The sequence below is a fragment of the Ammospiza caudacuta genome, chromosome 31 (genome assembly GCF_027887145.1).
Source record: "Ammospiza caudacuta isolate bAmmCau1 chromosome 31, bAmmCau1.pri, whole genome shotgun sequence".
NCBI lineage: Eukaryota > Metazoa > Chordata > Aves > Passeriformes > Passerellidae > Ammospiza > Ammospiza caudacuta.
This window is the reverse complement of record NC_080623.1, coordinates 5254246-5277175: the sequence shown is the minus strand read 5'-3', so window position 1 is coordinate 5277175 and position 22930 is coordinate 5254246. Positions and strand designations below refer to the sequence as shown.

Sequence of the window (22930 nt, the reverse complement as noted above, 5' to 3'; positions counted from 1 at the left end):
GTGTTTTTACAAATATCTTTCTATATTGACTGTATATTTCTATATTTAATTTTATACTTCTATAATACTTCCATTATTCCAAATAAAAACCCCGTCTCTAACCAAATAAATAAAAAAACCCTTCTTTTAAAGGATACTGCAATATTTTTTATTTATACTTTGTATAATTATACATTCATATTTTAATTTATCGTTTCTTTGGATGTATTACATTAATAATGATATATTATATATATAAAATTTTAAAATAGATTTAAATTATTATTTAAATTATGTATAATATCTACTGCTACAACTAATTTTTTCTGATATTTTAAATTTTTATATTTATCTGTATGTATTTATTATATATTTCTAAACTTAGATTTCTACCTTTATATTATTTGCATTTATAATTTTTACAATCAAAACACTGCCTATTGACCAATAAAGAAAACCCGCTTTATTTAAGTATTTTAAAAATATTTTCATGTTTATAATTTTCATATTTATATTTATAATTTGTTCAATATTACATGAGAACACACCTGCTCCTGCACCGCAGTGGGGCCCCCTCTCCTGGGGACCTTGGGGTGCCCCAACGGCATCAGAGCCCCGAGTCTTCACCCCCTTCTCCTCTATTTAGAAACTACACTGGAACTTTTTTCTGGAAATAAAGACATTACCTAAATCCTCTCCCCGTGTCCTAGACAGATGGATATTCAGTTATTAGTTGGCTGGGCAGCAGTTTCTTAAATAGAATGATAAACAAGATGTGAACATTTCAGCTACAAGCAAATAGGCAAATCTGAACAAGGTACTGGTGGGCGACCACTGAAGTTATTTTGAAGGAATTTTTTAAACAATAAAATATTGATACCACAAAAATAAAGCAAAAAGCTAACTACTGGCTAAGAAAAAATTAACTTTTGACAGCAACAACATTCCAACCACACAGGCTTTTTCCCGATGTCATACCTTATAACTACCTCTCTTGGGAATTCTCATCATGTATCCCAAAAGGAATAAATACCTCAGAGCGTCCTAAAGCAAAAAGTAGCACACATGAGCTCCTCACACTCCCGGGAGGCCTGCACAGCGTGCACTGAGTCTGCAACAAATTCTGCTCAGTGAGAGTCTGCAAACAAAGGTTCAATTGATGAATTGAACTGATTGTAAAGGGAGGTTTTCTAAGCACAGAAGCACAACAAAGAACAAGCAAAAACAATTCTTAAAAAAAACCTGCAAGTTTTATTTAGCATATATGCGACTGATTTCCACCCTGTGGCTTCTCACTTTGATTCGCGTCTGTAGGTTCAGGAAGATGACAATGCACACTCTGCCCTCCCTGAGCCCCCCACAGCAGCTGAGCGCTGCTCCGTGCGCTCAGATCGTCAGGAACTGGATTGCCCGCATGGACTGGAACTGCTCTGCTGCAGATTCAGGAGAGAGAGGCTGGCTGAGGCGTCGTCCCAATTCCATTTCTGTGTGACGAGAAGCGGTTTGTTCCCAACGGGTGCAACAATCCCCAGCTCGCTTCCATGGTGAGTACCGATGGCACACAAATGGCAGCCTGAGGAAATCGTGTTCTGGGCTCTAAGTGGTCGGGACAGGGTCTGATTTTTTGTTTTGCATCTGTATGATGATTAGTACGACAGGGCCCTGATCGATGACATGGCAGCACAGAATTAAAAACTCCTCAATAGGATTACATCGACTTCTAGGAAAAGACAAAAGCCTAGGACCCTTCTGAAATCTATTTTTAATGCGAAGCACACGGATTGTCACTATGCTGTGCCTTCCAGCTTTTCAAAGCAGCTTACCTCTGAAGACCAGAAAACATTGATTTCTACAGAAACAACGGGCAACCCCCAGGCTAATCTCAGCACTACTGTTTAATAGGGGATCTGCCAGCGTGCCAGTCCAGCTTCAAGTGTGCTTTATTTCAGTCTAACATCCCCTCAAAATTCTTCTCACATCTCCCAACCCTGACATCTTATTTTTCCCTAAAGCTTCTCATCATTAGCAATTTCCAAGTAACATGGTATTTTTACAACATTCAAAAATGTCATGCTGGACTGTGCTAGAGAGTAATTTGCAAATATAAGCTTAGCAAAGTTTGAATTGACTTGTCCAGAGAAAAAACCTACAAGTGAACACCTACACCTGCCTACAAAGAGCTAACAAGCCCCTGGCAGCTGCCAGCATCAAAGCACAGCGGATGTTTCTAATACAGGGTAAGGATAACAATATCACCTTTTGTTCTCTCCAGCTTGTTTTCCCTGCAGTCATATTTTGCTTCTTATGATTTTTTTAGTCTCTGCATCTTCTTGGACAGCACCGAGCCCGACGACAAGGATACGAGAGTCTTTCCCTGCCGTAGGGAGAGAACCAGGAAAACAGTTAAAATAAGAACAGGGTAGTTTGAAATTCATACTTCCAATGAGAAGCAACGCCTAACAAACAGAACAAAAGTAAACAAAGCATGGTACCTCCCTGGGGACAGAAGACTTACAAACTCTCCAGGATTTACAATTCTAGCGACCAACCCCTTCAGGACAGCAGCCAAGTGTCCCATGAGGTGGTGCTGCACCAAAGAACGATCTGAGAGGTTCCAAAGAGTGAAATGCACAATATTTTGCAAAGCCGTAAAATCTTGCAAAATAACAAAAATACAATAGATGTAAACTACAGGGTAAGAGTACAAGTGTTCACTTTAAGAGCTGGAACCATCCAGGTGAGCACCTGATAACTGGATCCTCACCAGAGTTTGAACCCTTCAGGACACAGAAGGGTTTTCCCCAGAAATTTCACAGACTGAGTTTTGATACAAGTATACTTGCCAGACCCTCAGAAACATCACCCATTCTCCAGGTGTCTGGAGAGAACTGCAAATGGCTCTCACGTAGTTTGAGCTAGCTCTGTAAGGTCTCAGGGTGAATTTCACCAGATGCAACCAAACTGGGCAACTCCCAGTGGGACAGAAGGAACCCAAAGCTTGGGTTCGCAGAGCTGCAGCAAATACTGAGGAAACAAACATAACAGCGTAAAAAATAATAAACCATCCTTTTTTTTTCTCTTGCTTTTGTTTTTTTCTTATTCAGATCAGCATAGCAATTAAAGAGAAGGTGAAAAACTCACCATTACTGAACATTTCATCATCTGTAGGCTGAGCATCCTTAGCACAGAGGACTCCAAAGTTAAAATTCACCGATCCCTGGGAAATAAAACCAAATATTGTATGATAAACAATCAAACAGCAGACGTAAAAATTTGTTTCCTCTAAGGACTTTCGGGTACGTATGTACCTTTGCATACATCCAACACATTGGAACATACACTTTATACCATCTCCTGATAAGTAAAAATTTACCTTTAAACTTTGATAGTACAGCATAAAATTATGAACTTAAATTGGTGATCTGTTATTATTAAGTTGGTGCCTAAAGTTATTTCTGCTGTCAGGTTCAAAAAAACATTAATTTTTTTTACTGGAATGAGCAATTGATTTCAAAGTCATCACAAGCCCACCAAAACACAAAGCAGTATTCACTGGATGGGTCTGTGAGCTAGAAGTAGTTAGGCTTGTACTTCCCTCTTGCTCTTCCAGAACCAATAAATCCTGTCAACAAAACTAGGATCTATAGCCCACTGCTGTGAAAGATTCTACGAGGATGATGGTTTGATTTGTGTTTAGAAGTTTTGATTTGAAATGGCCAGTTCAATGGATAAAGACAGTTTAGGTAGTATTACATTGCTATTATTATTATTTCTATTATTATTTTTACTATTACTACTGCTATTGTTATCATCTGCTACTGGAAGAAACAAACCAGTAGTACCTATACTTAATTACTTTTATTTCCAGGAAATAATAAAGAAAAAGAACCAAACCAAAAAAAGTCACTTCCTACCTTTTATATCAAGGGATGAAAAATTTCTCTTGGGCTCTTCTCCAATTTATCAAGACTCATAGCACTGAAAGGCAAACAAAACAGTGCTTTATAGAAGGGCAAGTGCACATTTCAAGGCTGAACCACCAACAGATTGCAGTGACAGCAGTTACAACATGAATCCTTCCTAGAGCCTCTGTTAAATGGAATGTTCTGTGGAACTGCCGTTTCTTTCCCAAAACACTAACTTCCAACACTTCCTAATCATATTTTGTATTTTAAAACAAAAGAAGTTAGTGAGACTCTGTGCGGAGGTCAGGTTTAAATTTATTTCCTTCTAAAGCACAGAGCTCTGTTCCATCACCCTTCACTTCGGCTCTACACTGAATCGTGGTGAGCATTTGAGGAGTGCTCAATAACCAATTCTATTTCTCTCTTTTTCTAGCTCTCTCTATTCCTAAATCATTCCAGACAAGTCAAATGAAAAATGAAAAAAACAAGTTCAGCATCAAAGTCACACTTTTTCCCGTTGTCTGGTCAAGAACAGGCTCTAAATCCACTTACTGCTGCCTTCAACGATTCAGACTTGCAAAAGCATTCTTACATATTTTACAGGTTTATCATAAAACCCACAGAACGCAAGCTCTGAATTACAGGAAAAGGTACACAGGCAAATATCTAAAGGGATCACTTATTAGTAAATACATACCTTGGTAGAGATCGCACTGAGAACCTTTCTGAGGGACTCTAAGGGACGCATGTTTTCTGAGCATCCTATAAACAAGAAAAGCTAGGATATATTACAGGACATCCCCACTTTTTCTACATATTCAAATAGGATTTTTAATAAAAACAATTCAGTTAAAAAAGAAGGAAGAAAACCAAGCTAATTTTACTCAGCTGTATTTACTGCCGATTTAGAGAAAAATGCCGGGCAGCGTCGGCCGTTGCGGCACACGTCGCGCCGGCAGCAGGGCCTGCCGGGAGTTGGAGTCTCGGGCTAGTAGCCACTCATGTGCCGCGATAGCCGTTGCGTCACACGCCGCGCCGGCAGCAGGGCCTGCCGGGAGTTGTAGTCTCGGGCTGACAGCCACGGCTCCGTCCCCCGCCACCGGGAGCTGCAGTCCCTCCCGGGCATCAAACGGGTCCTTCGCCCCAGGGCGGGGAAGGACCTGAGGCAGGACCGCTCCTCCCGAATGCCCTCTCTTTTCCCCTCCAACTCTTTTTCTTTTTTTAACGCTGGTTTTCACCCCTTTCCCTTCCCTTCCCTTCTGCTCTCCTGCTTTCTTTCCTTTCCTTTCCTTTCCTTTCCTTTCCTTTCCTTTCCTTTCCTTTCCTTTCCTTTCCTTTCCTTTCCTTTCCTTTCCTTTCCTTTCCTTTCCTTTTTTTCCCCTTCCCTTTCCCTTTCCCTTTCTTTTTCTTGTATTTGTAATCTTGGTTTTCCTTCCTAGCTTTAGAATCAAAAAGCAGCAGTAGTAACTTTCTGGCTACCTGGGAGTAAAAAAAAACCCAAAACTATAATGATTGAAAGAAAACTATTTATTCCCTGGGAGCCTGAAATTTTCTACTGCTGCACATGACACAGAGCTTTTTATTCCTTCTTATATACAGTTGATATTTTATACTCGCTTTATACACCGCCCCCTGCCGTCTGCACCGGCGCTCTGCAGGCAGAGTGCTGCGGCGTCGTTCGGTTCTGTTTAAATAAACTCGGCTAAATTAGGCTTGGTTCGGCTTAGGTCTAAAATCGTTTCGGTTCGGCTTTTCGTCTAAATTCGGCTTTTCCGGCTCTTCGGCTGAACTCGGCCCGGTTGGGCTAAAGTCGGTCATATTCGGCTCTTTGTCTAAATGCGGCCAATGTCGGCTACAGTCGGCTATCGGTTACACTCGGCTATCATCGGCTCTTCGTCTCAAGTCGGCTGTGTTCGGCTACACTCGGCTCTTCGTCTCAAGTCGGCTGTGTTCGGCCACACTCGGCTCTTCGGTGAAACTCGGCTATTTTCGGCCACACTCGGCTCTTCGGGGAAACTCGGCTGTTTTCGCCCACACTCGGCTCTTCGGCTCTTCGGAACTATTCGGCCCGGCTCGGCTCCCTCAGGGCGGGAAAGCGGCTGTCAGAGGACCCCGGCACAGCGAGGCGTTTCCCCACATGCCTGTCACAAACCCGCCGAAATACGCCCGCCCGCGGCGCCGCTGAGACCACAGCATGTGTCGGGTACACTTGAAACGTCACAGAAAATACCACCGGGGCCGCGCCGGGGTCGGTATTCCATGCAGGCAGTCCACTGACACCCACCCCGGTCCTCCACTTCCCCGCCCTTTTCGCCGCCCTGTTGAGAAGGTCAACCAAAAGTCCGCGACATCCGCGACGCGCCACTCCCAAGGTGGCGGCCTCTCGGTGCAGGGCTGCAGTACCGCGCTCTGCCCACAAGGCGGCAGCACTGCCGCCCGCCCCAGCCGGGGGCGCAGCGCGCCTCGGGGCTGCGGGCAGCGAAGGCGGCAAAAAAGAACAGGGGCGACCCCCGCCAAAAACTGCTCTGAAATAAATGCCAAAAACCTGCCTCTTACCCCACCAGAATCAAACAAGGCCCCTTGCTTTAAAGCCATGTTTAAATAAATTTTTTATTTCCATTTTTCGTATTTATATTCACATGCATAGCTATAGTGGACATTGATGTAGCATGTAATTTATATAACATTATTCTATTTCTATTATTTATATTTACTTATATTTTGTGCTTTTATAAATATCTTTCCACATTGATTGCATATTTCTATGTCTAAAATTACATTTCTATCATGCTTTCACTATTTAAAATACAAATCCCATCCTAACTAAATAAATACAAAAAAGCTCTATTCTTTTAAACTACATTGAAATATTTTTATATTTATAGCGCTCATGACTATATTCACATTTATATTTGCAGTTTATACTTAAGTATTATATTAATCATTATGTATAACATGTATCCTATTCAAATAAGAGATAAATTATTTTCCTAATTATGTACCATATCTACTGCTACAACTTATTTTTTCTTACATTTTTAATTTTTATATTAACCTTCAGCTATTTATGATCTATTTCTATTCTTAGATTTCTACCTTTATATTATTTGTATTTATAATGTTTATACTAAAACACCTGCTTTTGCCAAATAAAAAAAAAAAATCCCCTTTATTTTAAACTACTTAAAAAAACCTAGAGTATATCAATCTGGTATAACATATAACAAATGATAGATATGATAGATGTAAAATTGATATAAATATTGTAGTGTATTATAGGAAATAAATAAAAATCAATATGATCCATAACACAAGTAATACTGTATAAATGTTATATTTATGTTATTTTATATTTCAAATAATTTAACATTTCTTTATATATTTGCATATACTTGACAAACATTTCTATATTTATACTTGGGTTGCGATTTTTTTCTGGGTGTTTTCTGGGTCTTTTCTTGCCCTTCTTCGAATTTTTTTCTGGGTTATTTCTTGTCCATCTTGGGGGTTTTTTCTTGCCCATCTTCAGACTTTTTTCTGGTTTTTTTCTTGCCCATCTCAGAGTTTTTTTTTGGGGGTTTTTTTCTGGGTTTTTTTCTTGCCCATCTTGGGTGATTTTCTGGGGTTTTTCTACGTTTTTTTCTTGCCCATCTGGGATTATTTTCTGGGGTTTTTTTCTCGTTGCTTTCTTGCCCATCCTGGGCTTTTTCTGGGTTTTTTTCTTGTCCATCATGTGGTTTTTTTCTGGTTTTTTCCTGCTCATCTTCGTCTGGTTTTCTGGGTTTTAAGCCAAAATCGGTACATATCATGTCAGTTCATGCAATACAACCCGGCTGGGGATTTTTTATTCTAAATTTAACAAGGAGTCGCAAAACCTGGAAAGCAAAAGTCACACACACAAGGTTAAATCCAGTCAGCATGCACTCACACACGCAGAGACGAGCAGACACAGACAGACACAGCCACGTGCTCTCACACACGCTCACACAATCTTTCCACTTAAATGCTCACTGCGGCCCTTACTCGAGATGCTGAAGAACGTGCTGTGACACATCTTCTGGCTGCCGCTCCTTGAGGTAAAATGGCAGATCCTGGGGAAATCAGCAGCCTCGGGGACCTGTGAGACGACAGGAAGGGTCAACGAGTGGCTATCTGACAGCTAGGACTTGTCTCCTCTCTGGACTGATAAATTTTCTACCCAAAATCCAATAGAAGACAGATGTATAGGTACATAGAACATAAGCCACCATAGGCAGATACAATACAAGCCAGGACTTGCAAAAATTCTCTGGAAGATGAATTCTTGTGCCCTATTCCCTTTCAGAAGAAGGAACCTACACAACTACTGCAGTCATCTGAGGAGGTGCATCTGAAAAAAAAGTTAGGACAACAGTCAGACGGTTCAATGATAACTGAAGAGCTCCAGATATCCTGTGTCCATCTACAAATCCCATCTAGAGTCCAACTACACCCCACACTGCACATTACAAATCCCCGGGCCCTCTCCTATTGCACCAGGCTATGCGGCAGGGCAGAGCAGCTCGGGCACAAATGTGTGCTGACAGCCGTGACACAGGATGGACAGGACAGGACAGACAACGGGGACACAACACAGACAGAAAATTCTAGGCAAGGAAAATGGCTGCAAGGACTGAGAGAATGCAAAAGGAGATGACCGAGTTCAAACTGATGGTGAGCTGATGAGGCTCAGAGAACCCCGAAGGAAGAAGATGATAACTGAATGATTTCTTCTAAGAACTGCAAAGATGGATGCCTAGGAATCCTACGGTCAGAATCCTCTACCTAACCTCATATTACGCCAAGTCCTAATCCACCAAAATGGATCCAGGTGGGGGCATAGCTGTCCATACAGCCCAGACCAAGACCTGACAAGACATCAGATGCGATGCTTCCAAAGAGAGAAGAGAGTCTGACGCCTGTCTGAGCTCCCCAGTCAAAAGTTCTGTGGCCTGGGTGCCAGGCCAGGGAATGCAGAGATCACAGATGCTAACAATGATGCCAAGATTAATGACAGGCACCCCTAAGGTAAAAGACATGGGATACACAAACAACACACAATTCACAACAGACAAGTGACACGAGACACACCGGGACTGCTCTGCCCTGCTGCACACCTCAGCACTGTGATCAAAAGTGAGACTTGGCTTCTATGGGGCCTAAGGGGCCACTTCATTAACACCCCCCCACCTCCAAACTGGACTCAAAACCCCCTCCCTGTAATCCCCAAACCAGCACCGTGCTTTCAGCCCCTCTGTGGGTCACGGCCCTCTACTTATCTCTCATACAGCTGGGGATGCTGGTCCCTGTCAGGTGCAAAGAAAGGCCACCTCATCAGATGGGAAGGTCCTGCTGGCACCGGGCTGGTGTCTCTCAGACAGCTAGATTAAAGAGAACCAAACATCAGTGCCTGAACTTGGCACCGCATCGGCCAAAACCCCACCACTCTGCTACTCACCGCGCTCCTAAGAAGGCCCGGCACCTCCTAACCCTGACCCTCTGCCACACGTGGAATGCATCTGCACCTGAAAGAAAGTTAGAACACATGTCAAACATCACCAGGATAACTCACAAGCTGCAAACACCATATGTCAATCTAGGAACAACATCTAGAGCCCAAGTACAGCCCACATTACAAATTTCAACTCCCCAAGGCTTGTCCTATTGCAGCAGGCCATGCGGCAGGGCAGAACAGCTCCGGCAAAAAATGTGTGCACACACCCGTGACACAGAAAGTGACAAACAGGGGGGACATGAAACACGACACATCATGCTTGTGGTGAGGGCCTCGAGGGGAAAAGGCAAAAGGGACCCCAAAGACACACCAGGGAGCACGGCACACCGGACAACAGGATACAGACCGGAGCTGTTCTGCACTGCCCGCCTGAAAGCTGCCATCAAAAGTAGAGCCTCTCCCTTTAGCTGTCCTAAGAGGCCTTTGGAGAAGATTGCTTTCCCCTCTGCTCATTTTTGAACCTGTCCCAAGAACTCCCAATCTGCTACTCCACCATCTCCAGACCGTGGCCCCCGACTTATCTTTTGGATGATCGGTGAGGGGAATCCACGCTGCACCTGAAATGAGTCTGCCTTGGAGGGCTCTGTGATGGCCTGTGAGCCTCTCGGTCAGCTGCAATCAAGAAAACCAAAACCAAAGTATGAGTCCAGAGTTATGTGGGCCAAATCCCTGCAAGTCAGCTACTTGCCCTCTCCTGAGTGTGCCTGGCTCCTTCAGGCTCCAGCTTCATCCTGATTCCAAGGCTGTGGCCTTCATTAGGAGTGGCACCTGGGTTACAGAAAGACAAAGTTAAATGGCATTCCTCTGAGTGCAGTGGATCACCTTGTATGCTGTAAGCCATGGGAATGCCTCTGCTAGGCTTCTGAACAGCTTTGTGTGGGGGGGCCCTCAAATAAACACCCTTTCTCAACCTGCTGCTTGCAAACCCGCTCCCAAGAAATCCTAAACTGGATACCTGATCACCCTCCCTCTCCCAGGCACCATCCTCAACTCACCTGAAGCCTCAATCTCAAACATCATCCTTGACACTGGGCAAATCCCTCTTGTGACACGATGAATCTGCTGAAAAATTGTTGTGCTTGAGAGCTGAGCAATAACAGCCAATTCTCTCCACTGCTCACCTTGACTGCTGGCATCCAGATTGACTTCCTGAAAAGAAAGACAAAGAACAGAGCTGTAACACACTCACCATACACACTTCTGCTGCAGAGACAAATGGGGCCTCACCTGCTTGGGGCAATCCCCTCACCCGGGATGGGGCCCTCTGGCACACATTTAATCCATCTGAATCTGAAAAAAAAGTTAGGACAAGAGTCACACTCTTGTAGGATAACTGATGAGCTCCAGATGCCCTGTGCCCATCCACAGATCCCATCTAGCGTCCAACTACACCCCACATTACACATTCCAAGTCTCCAAGACTTCTCCTATCGCACCAGGCTGTGCAGCACGGCAGAGCAGACCCATCCCAAATGTGTGCAGACACCCGTGACACAGGACAGACAGGACAGACAACAACAGGGGACACAACAGGAAAAGAAATCTCTTGGCAAGGAAAATGGCTGCAAGGACTGAGAGAATGCAAAAGGAGATGAGTGAGCTGAGACCGATGGTGAGCTGATGAGGCTCAGAAAACCCTGGGGGACGAAGATGATAACTGAATGATTAATTCCAAGAACAGCAAAGATGGATGCCTAGGAATCCTACGGTTAGAATGCTGTACCTAACCTCATATTATTACAAGTCCTAATCCACCACAATGGATCCAGGTGGGGCATAGCTGTCTATACAGCTCAGAACTAGACCTGACAAGAAATCTGACTGGATGCTTCCAAAGAGGTAACTTTTGACTGGGGAGCTCAGACAGGTATCAGAAACTCATATATGGCCTGGGTGCCGGGCCAGGGAATGCAGAGATCAGAGATGCTAACAATGATGCCAGGGGTACTGACAGGGCCCTCCAAAGGTAAAAGACATTGGATACACAAACAACACATAATGCACAACAGACAAGTGACACGAGACACACCGGGACTGCTCTGCCCTGCACACCTCAACACTGTGATCAAAAGTGAGACTTTGCTTTTATGAGGCCTAAGGGGCCACCTCATGAACATCCCCCACCTCCAAAGCTGAATCAAAAACTCCACCCAGTATTTCCCGAAACAGCACCATGACTTCATCCCCACTGTGGGTCGTAGCCCTCTACTTATCTCTCATACAGCTGGGGATGCGGGTCTCGGGTGCAAAGAAAGCTCACCTTGTCAAACGGGAAGGTCCTGCTGGCACCGGGCTGGTGTCTCTGAGACAGCTAGAGTAAAGAGAACCAAACATCAGTGCCTGATCTTGGCACCGCATTGGCCAAAACCCCACCGCTCTGCTACTCACCGCGCTCCTAAGAAGGCCCGGCACCTCCTAACCCTGACCCTCTGCCACACGTGGAATGCATCTGCACCTGAAAGAAAGTTAGAACATATGTCAAACACCACCAGGATAACTCACAAGCTGCAAACACCTTATGTCAATCTAGGAATAGCATCTAGAGCCCAAGTACAGCCAACATTACAAATTCCCCCTCCCTATGGTTCGTCTTATTGCAGCAGGCCATGCGGCAGGGAAGAACAGCTCTGGCACAAATCTGTGCACACACCCGTGACACAGAATGTGACAAACAGGGGGACATGAAACACGACACATCATGCTTGTGGTGAGGGTCTCGAGGGGAGAAGGCAAAAGGGACCCCAAAGACACACTAGGGAACACGGCACACCGGACAACAGGATACAGACCGGAGCTGTTCTGCACTGCCCGCCTGAAAGCTGCCATCAAAAGTAGAGCCTCTCCCTTTAGCTGTCCTAAGAGGCCTTTGGAGAAGATTGCTTTCCCCACTGCCAATTTTTAAATCTGGCCAAAGAACTGCCAACCTGATACTCTCCCATCGTCTCATCTCCAGACCGCGGCCCCCGACTTATCTTTTAGATGATCGGTGAGGGGAATCCACGCTGCACCTGAAATGAGTCTGCCTTGGAGGGCTCTGTGATGGCCTGTGAGCCTCTCGGTCAGCTGCAATCAAGAAAACCAAAACCAAAGTATGAGTCCAGAGTTATGTGGGCCAAATCCCACCAAGGCAGCTACTTGCTCTCTCCTGAGTGTGCCTGGCTCCTTCAGGCTCCAGCTTCATCCTGATTCCAAGGCTGTGGCCTTAATTAGGAGTGGCACCTGGGTTACAGAAAGACAAAGTTAAATGGCATTCCTCTGAGTGCAGTGGATCACCTTGTGTGCTCTAAGACATGGCAATGCCTCTGCTAGGCTTCTCAGCCTTGTGTGGGGTGCCCTCAAATAAACACCCTTTCTCACCCTGCTGCTTGCAAACCCCCTCCTAAGAACTCCTAAACTGGATACCTGATCACCCTCCCTCTCCCAGTCACCATCCTCAACTCACCTGAAGCCTCAATCTCAAACATCATCCTTGACACTGGGCAGATCCCTCTTGTGACACGATGAATCTGCTGAAAAATTGTTGTGCTTGAGAGCTGAGCAATAACAGCCAATTCTCTCCACTGCTCACCTTGACTGCTGGCATCCAGATTGACATCCTGAAAAGAAAGACAAAGAACAGAGCTGTAACACACTCACCATACACACTTCTGCTGCAGAGACAAATGGGGCCTCACCGGCTCGGGGCAATCCCCTCACCCGGGATGGGGCCCTCTGGCACACATTTAATCCATCTGAATCTGAAAAAAAAGTTAGGACAAGAGTCACACTCTTGTAGGATAACTGATGAGCTCCAGATGTCCTGTGTCCATCTACAAATCCCATCTAGAGTCCAACTACACCCCACATTACAAACTCCAAGTCTCCAAGACTTCTCCTATCGCACCAGGCTGTGCAGCACGGCAGAGCAGCCCCATCCCAAATGTGTGCAGACACCCGTGACACAGGACAGGACGTGACAAACAATAGGCACAAGACACAGACAGAAATCTCTTGGCAAGGAAAATGGCTGCAAGGACTGAGAAGATGCAAAAGGAGATGACCGAGCTGAGACCGATGGTGAGCTGATGAGGCTCAGAGAACTCTGAAGGAAGAAGATGATTACTGAATGATTAATTCCAAGAACAGCAAAAAGACGGATGCCTAGGAATCCTACAGTCAAAATCCTCTACCTAACCTCGTAATATTACAAGTCCTAATCCACCATAATGGATCCAGGTGGGGCACAGCTGTCCATACAGCTCAGAACAAGACCTGAAAAGACGTCTGACTGGATGCTTCCAAAGAGAGAAGAGAGTCTGATGCCTGTCTGAGCTCGCGAGTCAAAAGCTCTGTGGCCTGGGCGCCAGGCCAAGGAGTGCAGAGATCACAGAGGCTAACAATGATGCCAGGGTTTCTCACAGGCCCCCCTAAGTGAAAGATATGGCATACGCAAACAACACATAATGCACAATAGACAAGTGACACGATGCACACCGGGACTGCTCTGCCCTTCTGCACACCTCAGCACTGCAATCAAAAGTGAGACTTGGCTTTTATGGGGCCTAAGGGGCCACTTCATGAACACACCACACCCCCCCCCCCCCCAAAACTGGACTCAAAACCCCCTCCCAGGAATTCCCAAACCAGCACCCTGCTTTCATCCCCTCTGTGGGTCACAGCCCTCTACTTATCTCTCAGACATCTGGGGATGCCAGTCTGTGTCAGGTGCAAAGAAAGGCCACCTCGTCAGCTGGGAAGGTCCTGCTGGCACCGGGCTGGTGTCTCTGAGACAGCTAGAGTAAAGAGAACCAAACATCAGTGCCTGATCTTGGCACCGCATTGGCCAAAACCCCACCGCTCTGCTACTCACCGCGCTCCTAAGAAGGCCCGGCACCTCCTAACCCTGACCCTCTGCCACACGTGGAATGCATCTGCACCTGAAAGAAAGTTAGAACATATGTCAAACACCACCAGGATAACTCACAAGCTGCAAACACCTTATGTCAATCTAGGAATAGCATCTAGAGCCCAAGTACAGCCAACATTACAAATTCCCCCTCCCTATGGTTCGTCTTATTGCAGCAGGCCATGCGGCAGGGAAGAACAGCTCTGGCACAAATCTGTGCACACACCCGTGACACAGAATGTGACAAACAGGGGGACATGAAACACGACACATCATGCTTGTGGTGAGGGTCTCGAGGGGAGAAGGCAAAAGGGACCCCAAAGACACACTAGGGAACACGGCACACCGGACAACAGGATACAGACCGGAGCTGTTCTGCACTGCCCGCCTGAAAGCTGCCATCAAAAGTAGAGCCTCTCCCTTTAGCTGTCCTAAGAGGCCTTTGGAGAAGATTGCTTTCCCCACTGCCAATTTTTAAATCTGGCCAAAGAACTGCCAACCTGATACTCTCCCATCGTCTCATCTCCAGACCGCGGCCCCCGACTTATCTTTTAGATGATCGGTGAGGGGAATCCACGCTGCACCTGAAATGAGTCTGCCTTGGAGGGCTCTGTGATGGCCTGTGAGCCTCTCGGTCAGCTGCAATCAAGAAAACCAAAACCAAAGTATGAGTCCAGAGTTATGTGGGCCAAATCCCACCAAGGCAGCTACTTGCTCTCTCCTGAGTGTGCCTGGCTCCTTCAGGCTCCAGCTTCATCCTGATTCCAAGGCTGTGGCCTTAATTAGGAGTGGCACCTGGGTTACAGAAAGACAAAGTTAAATGGCATTCCTCTGAGTGCAGTGGATCACCTTGTGTGCTCTAAGACATGGCAATGCCTCTGCTAGGCTTCTCAGCCTTGTGTGGGGTGCCCTCAAATAAACACCCTTTCTCAACCTGCTGCTTGCAAACCCCCTCCTAAGAACTCCTAAACTGGATACCTGATCACCCTCCGTCTCCCAGTCACCATCCTCAACTCACCTGAAGCCTCAATCTCAAACATCATCCTTGACACTGGGCAGATCCCTCTTGTGACACGATGAATCTGCTGAAAAATTGTTGTGCTTGAGAGCTGAGCAATAACAGCCAATTCTCTCCACTGCTCACCTTGACTGCTGGCATCCAGATTGACATCCTGAAAAGAAAGACAAAGAACAGAGCTGTAACACACTCACCATACACACTTCTGCTGCAGAGACAAATGGGGCCTCACCGGCTCGGGGCAATCCCCTCACCCGGGATGGGGCCCTCTGGCACACATTTAATCCATCTGAATCTGAAAAAAAAGTTAGGACAAGAGTCACACTGTGGCAGGATAACTGATGAGCTCCAGATGTCCTGTGTCCATCTACAAATCCCATCTAGAGTCCAACTACACCCCACATTACAAACTCCAAGTCTCCAAGACTTCTCCTATCGCACCAGGCTGTGCAGCACGGCAGAGCAGCCCCATCCCAAATGTGTGCAGACACCCGTGACACAGGACAGGACGTGACAAACAATAGGCACAAGACAAAGACAGAAATCTCTTGGCAAGGAAAATGGCTGCAAGGACTGAGAAGATGCAAAAGGAGATGACCGAGCTGAGACCGATGGTGAGCTGATGAGGCTCAGAGAACTCTGAAGGAAGAAGATGATTACTGAATGATTAATTCCAAGAACAGCAAAAAGACGGATGCCTAGGAATCCTACAGTCAAAATCCTCTACCTAACCTCGTAATATTACAAGTCCTAATCCACCATAATGGATCCAGGTGGGGCACAGCTGTCCATACAGCTCAGAACAAGACCTGAAAAGACGTCTGACTGGATGCTTCCAAAGAGAGAAGAGAGTCTGATGCCTGTCTGAGCTCGCGAGTCAAAAGCTCTGTGGCCCGGGTGCCAGACCAGGGAATGCAGAGATTACAGATACTAACAGTGATGCCAGGGGTACTGACAGGGCCCTCAAAGGCCTAAGGTAGAAGACAGGAGATACACAAAACAACACACAATGCACAACAGACAAGTGACACGATGCACACGGGGACTGCTCTGCCCTGCACACCTCAGCACTGTGATCAAAAGTGAGACTTGGCTTTCATGGGGCCTAACGAGCCGTTTAATGAACACCCCCCGCTCCAAACTGGACTCAAAAACCCCTCCCAGGAATTCCCAAACAAGCACCATGCCTTCATCCCCACTGTGGGTCGCAGCCCTCTACTTATCTCTCAGACATCTGGGGATGCCAGTCTGTGTCAGGTGCAAAGAAAGGCCACCTCGTCAGCTGGGAAGGTCCTGCTGGCACCGGGCTGGGGTCTCTCAGACAGCTAGATTAAAGAGAACCAAACATCAGGGCCTGATCTTGGCACCGCATTGGCCAAAACCCCACCGCTCTGCTACTCACCGCGCTCCTAAGAAGGCCCGGCACCTCCTAACCCTGACCCTCTGCCACACGTGGAATGCATCTGCACCTGAAAGAAAGTTAGAACATATGTCAAACACCACCAGGGTTACTCACAAGCTGCAAACACCTTATGTCAATCTAGGAATAGCATCTAGAGCCCAAGTACAGCCAACATTACAAATTCCCCCTCCCTATGGTTCGTCTTATTGCAGCAGGCCATGCGGCAGGGCAGAACAGCTCTGGCACAAATCTGTGCACACACCCGTGACACAGAAAGTGACAAACAGGGGGACATGAAACACGACACATCATGCTTGTGGTGAGGGTCTCGAGGGGAGAAGGCAAAAGGGACCCCAAAGACACACTAGGGAACACAGCACACCGGACAACAGGATACAGACCGGAGCTGTTCTGCACTGCCCGCCTGAAAGCTGCCATCAAAAGTAGAGCCTCTCCCTTTAGCTGTCCTAAGAGGCCTTTGGAGAAGATTGCTTTCCTCTCTGCTCATTTTTGAATCTGTCCCAAAAACTCCCAACCTGCTACTCCACCATCTCCAGGCTGTGGCCCCCGACTTATCTTTTGGATGATCGGTGAGGGGAATCCACGCTGCACCTGAAATGAGTCTGCCTTGGAGGGCTCTGTGATGGCCTGTGAGCCTCTCGGTCAGCTGCAATCAAGAAAACCAAAATCAAAGAGTGAGTCCAGAGTTATGTGGGCCAAATCCCTGCAAGTCAGCTACTTGCCCTCTCCTGAGTGTGCCTGGCTCCTTCAGGCTCCAGCTTCATCCTGATTCCAAGGCTGTGGCCTTTATTAGCAGTGGCACCTGGGTTACAGAAAGACAAAGTTAAGTGGCTCTGAGTGCAGTGGATCACCTTGTATGCTGTAAGCCATGGGAATGCCTCTGCTAGGCTTCTGAGACACCTTGGGAGGGGCTCTCAAATAAACAAATAAAGACCCTTTCTCACCCTGCTGCCTGCAAACCCCCTCTCAAGAACTCCTAACTGGATGCCTGCTCACCCTCCCTCTCCCAGTAACCATCCTCAACTCACCTGAAGCCTCAATCTCAAACATCATCCTTGACACTGGGCAGATCCCTCTTGTGACACGATGAATCTGCTGCGAAATTGTTGTGCTTGAGAGCTGAGCAATAACAACCAATTCTCTCCACTGCTCACGTTGACTGCTGGCATCCAGATTTACTTCCTAAAAGAAAGGCAAAGAACAGCAGTGTAACAGAGTCAGTTGAGAGGTGTAACAGAGTCTGCTGCAGAGGCAAATGGGGCCTCACCTACTCAGGAGAATCCCCACACCTGGCATGGGGCCCTCTGGCACACATTTAATCCATCTGAACCTGAAAAAAAAGTTAGGACAAGAGTCACACTGTTGCAGGATAACTGATGAGCTCCAGATGTCCTGTGTCCATCTACAAATCCCATCTAGAGTCCAACTACACCCCACATTACAAATTCCAAGTCCCTGGGACTTCTCCTATCGCACCAGGCTGTGCAGCAGGGCAGAGCAGCTCGGGCACAAACGTGTGCTGACAGCCGTGACACAGGATAGGACAGACAACGGGGACACAACAGGAACAGAAATCTCTTGGCAAGGAAAACGGCTGCAAGGACTGAGAGAATGCAAAAGGAGATGAGTGAGCTGAGACCGATGGTGAGCTGATGAGGCTCAGAGAACCCTGGAGGAAGAAGATGATTACTGAATGATTTATTCCAAGAACAGCAAAGACTGATGCCTAGGAATCCTACAGTCAAAATCCTCTACCTAACCTCGTAATATTACAAGTCCTAATCCACCATAATGGATCCAGGTGGGGCACAGCTGTCCATACAGCTCAGAACAAGACCTGAAAAGACGTCTGACTGGATGCTTCCAAAGAGAGAAGAGAGTCTGATGCTTGTCTGAGCTCCCTAGTCAAAAGTTCTGTGGCCTGGGCGCCAGGCCAAGGAGTGCAGAGATCACAGAGGCTAACAATGATGCCAGGGTTTCTCACAGGCCCCCCTAAGTGAAAGATATGGCATACGCAAACAACACATAATGCACAATAGACAAGTGACACGATGCACACCGGGACTGCTCTGCCCTGCTGCACACCTCAGCACTGCAATCAAAAGTGAGACTTGGCTTTTATGGGGCCTAAGGGGCCACTTCATGAACACACCACACCCCCCCCTCCAAAATTGGACTCAAAACCCCCTCCCAGGAATTCCCAAACCAGCACCCTGCTTTCATCCCCTCTGTGGGTCACAGCCCTCTACTTATCTCTCAGACATCTGGGGATGCTGGTCCCTGTCCGGTGCAGAGAAAGGCCACCTCGTCAGCTGGGAAGGTCCTGCTGGCACTGGGCTGGTGTCTCTGAGACAGCTAGAGTAAAGAGAACCAAACATCAGTCCCTGATCTTGGCACCGCATCGGCCAAAACCCCACCACTCAGCTACTCACCGCGCTCCTAAGAAGGCCCGGCACCTCCTAACTCTGACCCCCTGCCACACATGGAATGCGTCTGCACCTGAAAGAAAGTTACAACATATGCCAAACACCACCAGGATAACTCAAAAGGTGCAAACACCTTATGTCAATCTAGGAATAGCATCTAGAGCCCAAGTACAGCCAGCATTACAAATTCCAACGCCCCACGGTTTCTCCTACTGCAGCAGGCCATGCGGCAGGGCAGAACAGCTCCGGCACAAATGTGTGCACACACCCGTGACACAGAACGTGGCAAACAGGGGGGACATGAAACACGACACATCATGCTTGTGGTGAGGGTCTCGAGGGGAGAAGGCAAAAGGGACCCCAAAGACACACTAGGGAACACAGAACACTGGACAACACAACACAGACCGGAGCTGTTCTGCACTGCCCGCCTGAAAGCTGCCATCAAAAGGAGAGCCTCTCCCTTTAGCTGTCCTAAGAGGCCCTTGGAGAAGATTGCTTTTCCGGCTGCCAATTTTCAAATCTGCCCCAAGAACTCCCAACCCACTATTCTCTCATCTCCAGGCCAAGGCCCTCGACTTATCTTTTGGATGATCGGTGATGGGAATCCACGCTGCACCTGAAATGAGTCTGCCTCGGAGGGCCTCGTGATGGCCTGTGAGCCTCTCGGTGAGCTACAATAAAGAAAACCAAAACCAAAGTATGAGTCCAGAGTTATGTGGGCCAAATCCCACCAAGGCAGCTACTTGCCCTCTCCTGAGTGTGCCTGGCTCCTTCAGGCTCCAGCTTCATCATGATTCCAAGGCCTTCATTAGGAGTGGCACCTGGGTTAGAGAAAGGCAAAGTTAAATGGCATTCCCCTGAGTGCAGTGGATGACCTTGTGTGCTGTAAGACATGGGAATGCCTCTGCTAGGCTTCTGAGAAGCCTTGTGTGGGGGAGGCCTCAAATAAACAAATAAAGACCCTTTCTCACCCTGCTGCCTGCAAACTCCCTCCCAAGAACTCCTAACTGCTCACCCTCCCTCTCCCAATCACAATCCTCAACTCACCTGAAGCCTCAATCTCAAACATCATCTTGGACCTTGGGCGGATCCCTCTTGTGACATGATCAATCTGCTGAATAAAATGTTGTGCTTGACACAGCTTGGAATCTCAGGGAGTTGCACTCCTCAATTAAAAAAAAAAACAAAACAAAAAAAACCCAACAAAACCAATCCCAAAAACAAACAAAGAAAAAAAACCAAACAAACAAAACCCACACAAACAATAAATCCCAAAACACCTAACTCCCCACAGAAACAAAAAAACTACAGAAAACATCAAAAAATCCAAAACCCCCACAAAAACCAACTAAAAACCCCAAAATGAAAACCAAAAAAAACCAAAAATTCCACCAAAAGAAATCCAACCAAAAAAACAACCAGAGCAAAACTAAAAATTACAAAAGCACCTTACCACTCCTAAACACAAAACCCAAAATCACAAACCTAAATACTCCCTGTATTCCATGCTGTTTTCTTCACAGAATCTTCCAAGCCTCTGTGCTTTAGATGCCCAGAAACACCTGCTGAAAAGATGCTGAGACGGGCTGAAAAAGCCTCTTCACTGAAATGAGGAGAGCTCTTACCCCAGCACATCCCAGAGAGGGAATGAAGCCCCTCAGCCACGGCTGGGGTTAATATACCCCTGATTGTGCCCGCCTCTCGTTCCCATGCCACCCGGGAAAAGGGAGGGGGCGAATCCCACCAAGCCCTCAGAGCAGCTGCAGCTGTTTGGCTCCTCTGACTCACGTTCAAGGGCAGTAAAGGGCTTGTTATAGAAGAAAACTTTTCAGAAAAGTAACAGTGCTTTCTTTTTTTGCAACAACTACTTGGAGCAGAAGAACAGAAAACTGGCAAGATATAAAACTTTGTGGTAAGGTTACATAGCTAGATCAATTGGGTAATTGGGTAATTTGCTGTTACCTTACATAATTATTCTGTGTTTACCAAAAGCCATCTAATAAATTCACACCCAAAACTCCAGCAGCCCAGCTGGCCCTACCAAATCTCTATGTTTATGCATACAGTAAACAAAACCAAAATCCCAGTAATACCTATCAGAAGTCTGTGAAAGAAACCTCTTGAAATTGATCCTACCTCAAATACAAAACAACCCATGCAAAGTTAGCTTGACTCAATAAACAATTTACACAGAGCTAATAACACCAAGAAATAAAACAGCACACCATATACCACCAAAGAATATAATAGTGAAGAAAAAAGAAACCACTTTTTTTTTTTTTAAAGCTTTTGCCAAGACTCCAACAACAACTTCTTCTCCTTCTGAAATGTCCCTTCTCCTTCCCAAATTCCTTACAACTTCTGAGTTTACATCCAAGCAAAAAGCAAAATTCGTGCACTTGTGCGTTCGATGCTCCTGCCAGATTCTCTGTTTCCCTCCACATCTTCTTACACTTTCAGTCTTCACTCTGTCCTGCCGTGATGAGTTTGACGGACGAATTGGTAAACGTTAAGAGAGGATTTCCCTGCCTCCCTCCCCAGAGCTGGTTTCCTTAGTGCATTTCACTCAATCCCAGGCCGGCAACGATGCACGCTCACCTCAAGCGTGCAAGGCTCACAGCTGCTCGGCTAAACTCGGCTCTAATCGGCTAAACTCGGCCATTGTCATCTGCATTCGGCTGGACTCGACCCTTCGGCACGGCTCGGCTCGCTTCGGCCGAACTCGGAGCCGCTCTCTGTGCGCCCGGCGCGGCTCGGCTCGCTTCGGTCGAACTCGGAGCCGCTCTCTGCGCTCGGCGCGCCTCGGCTCGCTTCGGCCGAACTCGGAGCCTCTCTGTGCGCCCGGCGCGGCTCGGCTCGCTTCGGCCGAACTCGGAGCCGATCAGTGCGCTCGGCGCGGCTCGGCTCGCTTCGGCCGAACTCGGAGCCGCTATCTGCGCCCGGCGCGGCTCGGCTCGCTTCGGCCGAACTCGGAGCCGATCAGTGCGCCCGGCGCGGCTCGGCTCGCTTCGGCCGAACTCGGAGCCGATCAGTGCGCTCGGCGCGGCTCGGCTCGCTTCGGCCGAACTCGGAGCCGATCAGTGCGCCCGGCGCGGCTCGGCTCGCTTCGGCCGAACTCGGAGCCGATCAGTGCGCCCGGCGCGGCTCGGCTCGCTTCGGCCGAACTCGGAGCCGATCAGTGCGCTCGGCGCGGCTCGGCTCGCTTCGGCCGAACTCGGAGCCGCTCTCTGCGCCCGGCGCGGCTCGGCTCGCTTCGGCCGAACTCGGAGCCGATCAGTGCGCCCGGCGCGGCTCGGCTCGCTTCGGCCGAACTCGGAGCCTCTCTGTGCGCCCGGCGCGGCTCGGCTCGCTTCGGCCGAACTCGGAGCCGCTCTCTGTGCGCCCGGCGCGGCTCGGCTCGCTTCGGTCGAACTCGGAGCCGCTCTCTGCGCTCGGCGCGCCTCGGCTCGCTTCGGCCGAACTCGGAGCCTCTCTGTGCGCCCGGCGCGGCTCGGCTCGCTTCGGCCGAACTCGGAGCCGCTCTCTGCGCCCGGCGCGGCTCGGCTCGCTTCGGCCGAACTCGGAGCCGATCAGTGCGCTCGGCGCGGCTCGGCTCGCTTCGGCCGAACTCGGAGCCGCTCTCTGCCCTCGGCGCGGCTCGGCTCGCTTCGGCCGAACTCGGAGCCGCTCTCTGCGCTCGGCGCGCCTCGGCTCTCTTCGGCCGAACTCGGAGCCGATCAGTGCGCTCGGCGCGCCTCGGCTCTCTTCGGCCGAACTCG

At 47.9% G+C, this 22930-nt stretch overlaps 1 long non-coding RNA gene across 1 annotated transcript; it reads right to left on the bottom strand.

The window, feature by feature from the left end:
- Positions 1-1275: 1275 nt before the first annotated feature.
- On the bottom strand, positions 1276-4768 carry LOC131569907 (uncharacterized). Its single transcript, XR_009275819.1, has 5 exons — positions 4582-4768; positions 3894-3957; positions 3121-3196; positions 2236-2353; positions 1276-1641 (listed from the first exon to the last, which is right to left on the bottom strand). It is a non-coding gene; the product is annotated as an uncharacterized LOC131569907 (long non-coding RNA).
- Positions 4769-22930: the final 18162 nt, after the last annotated feature.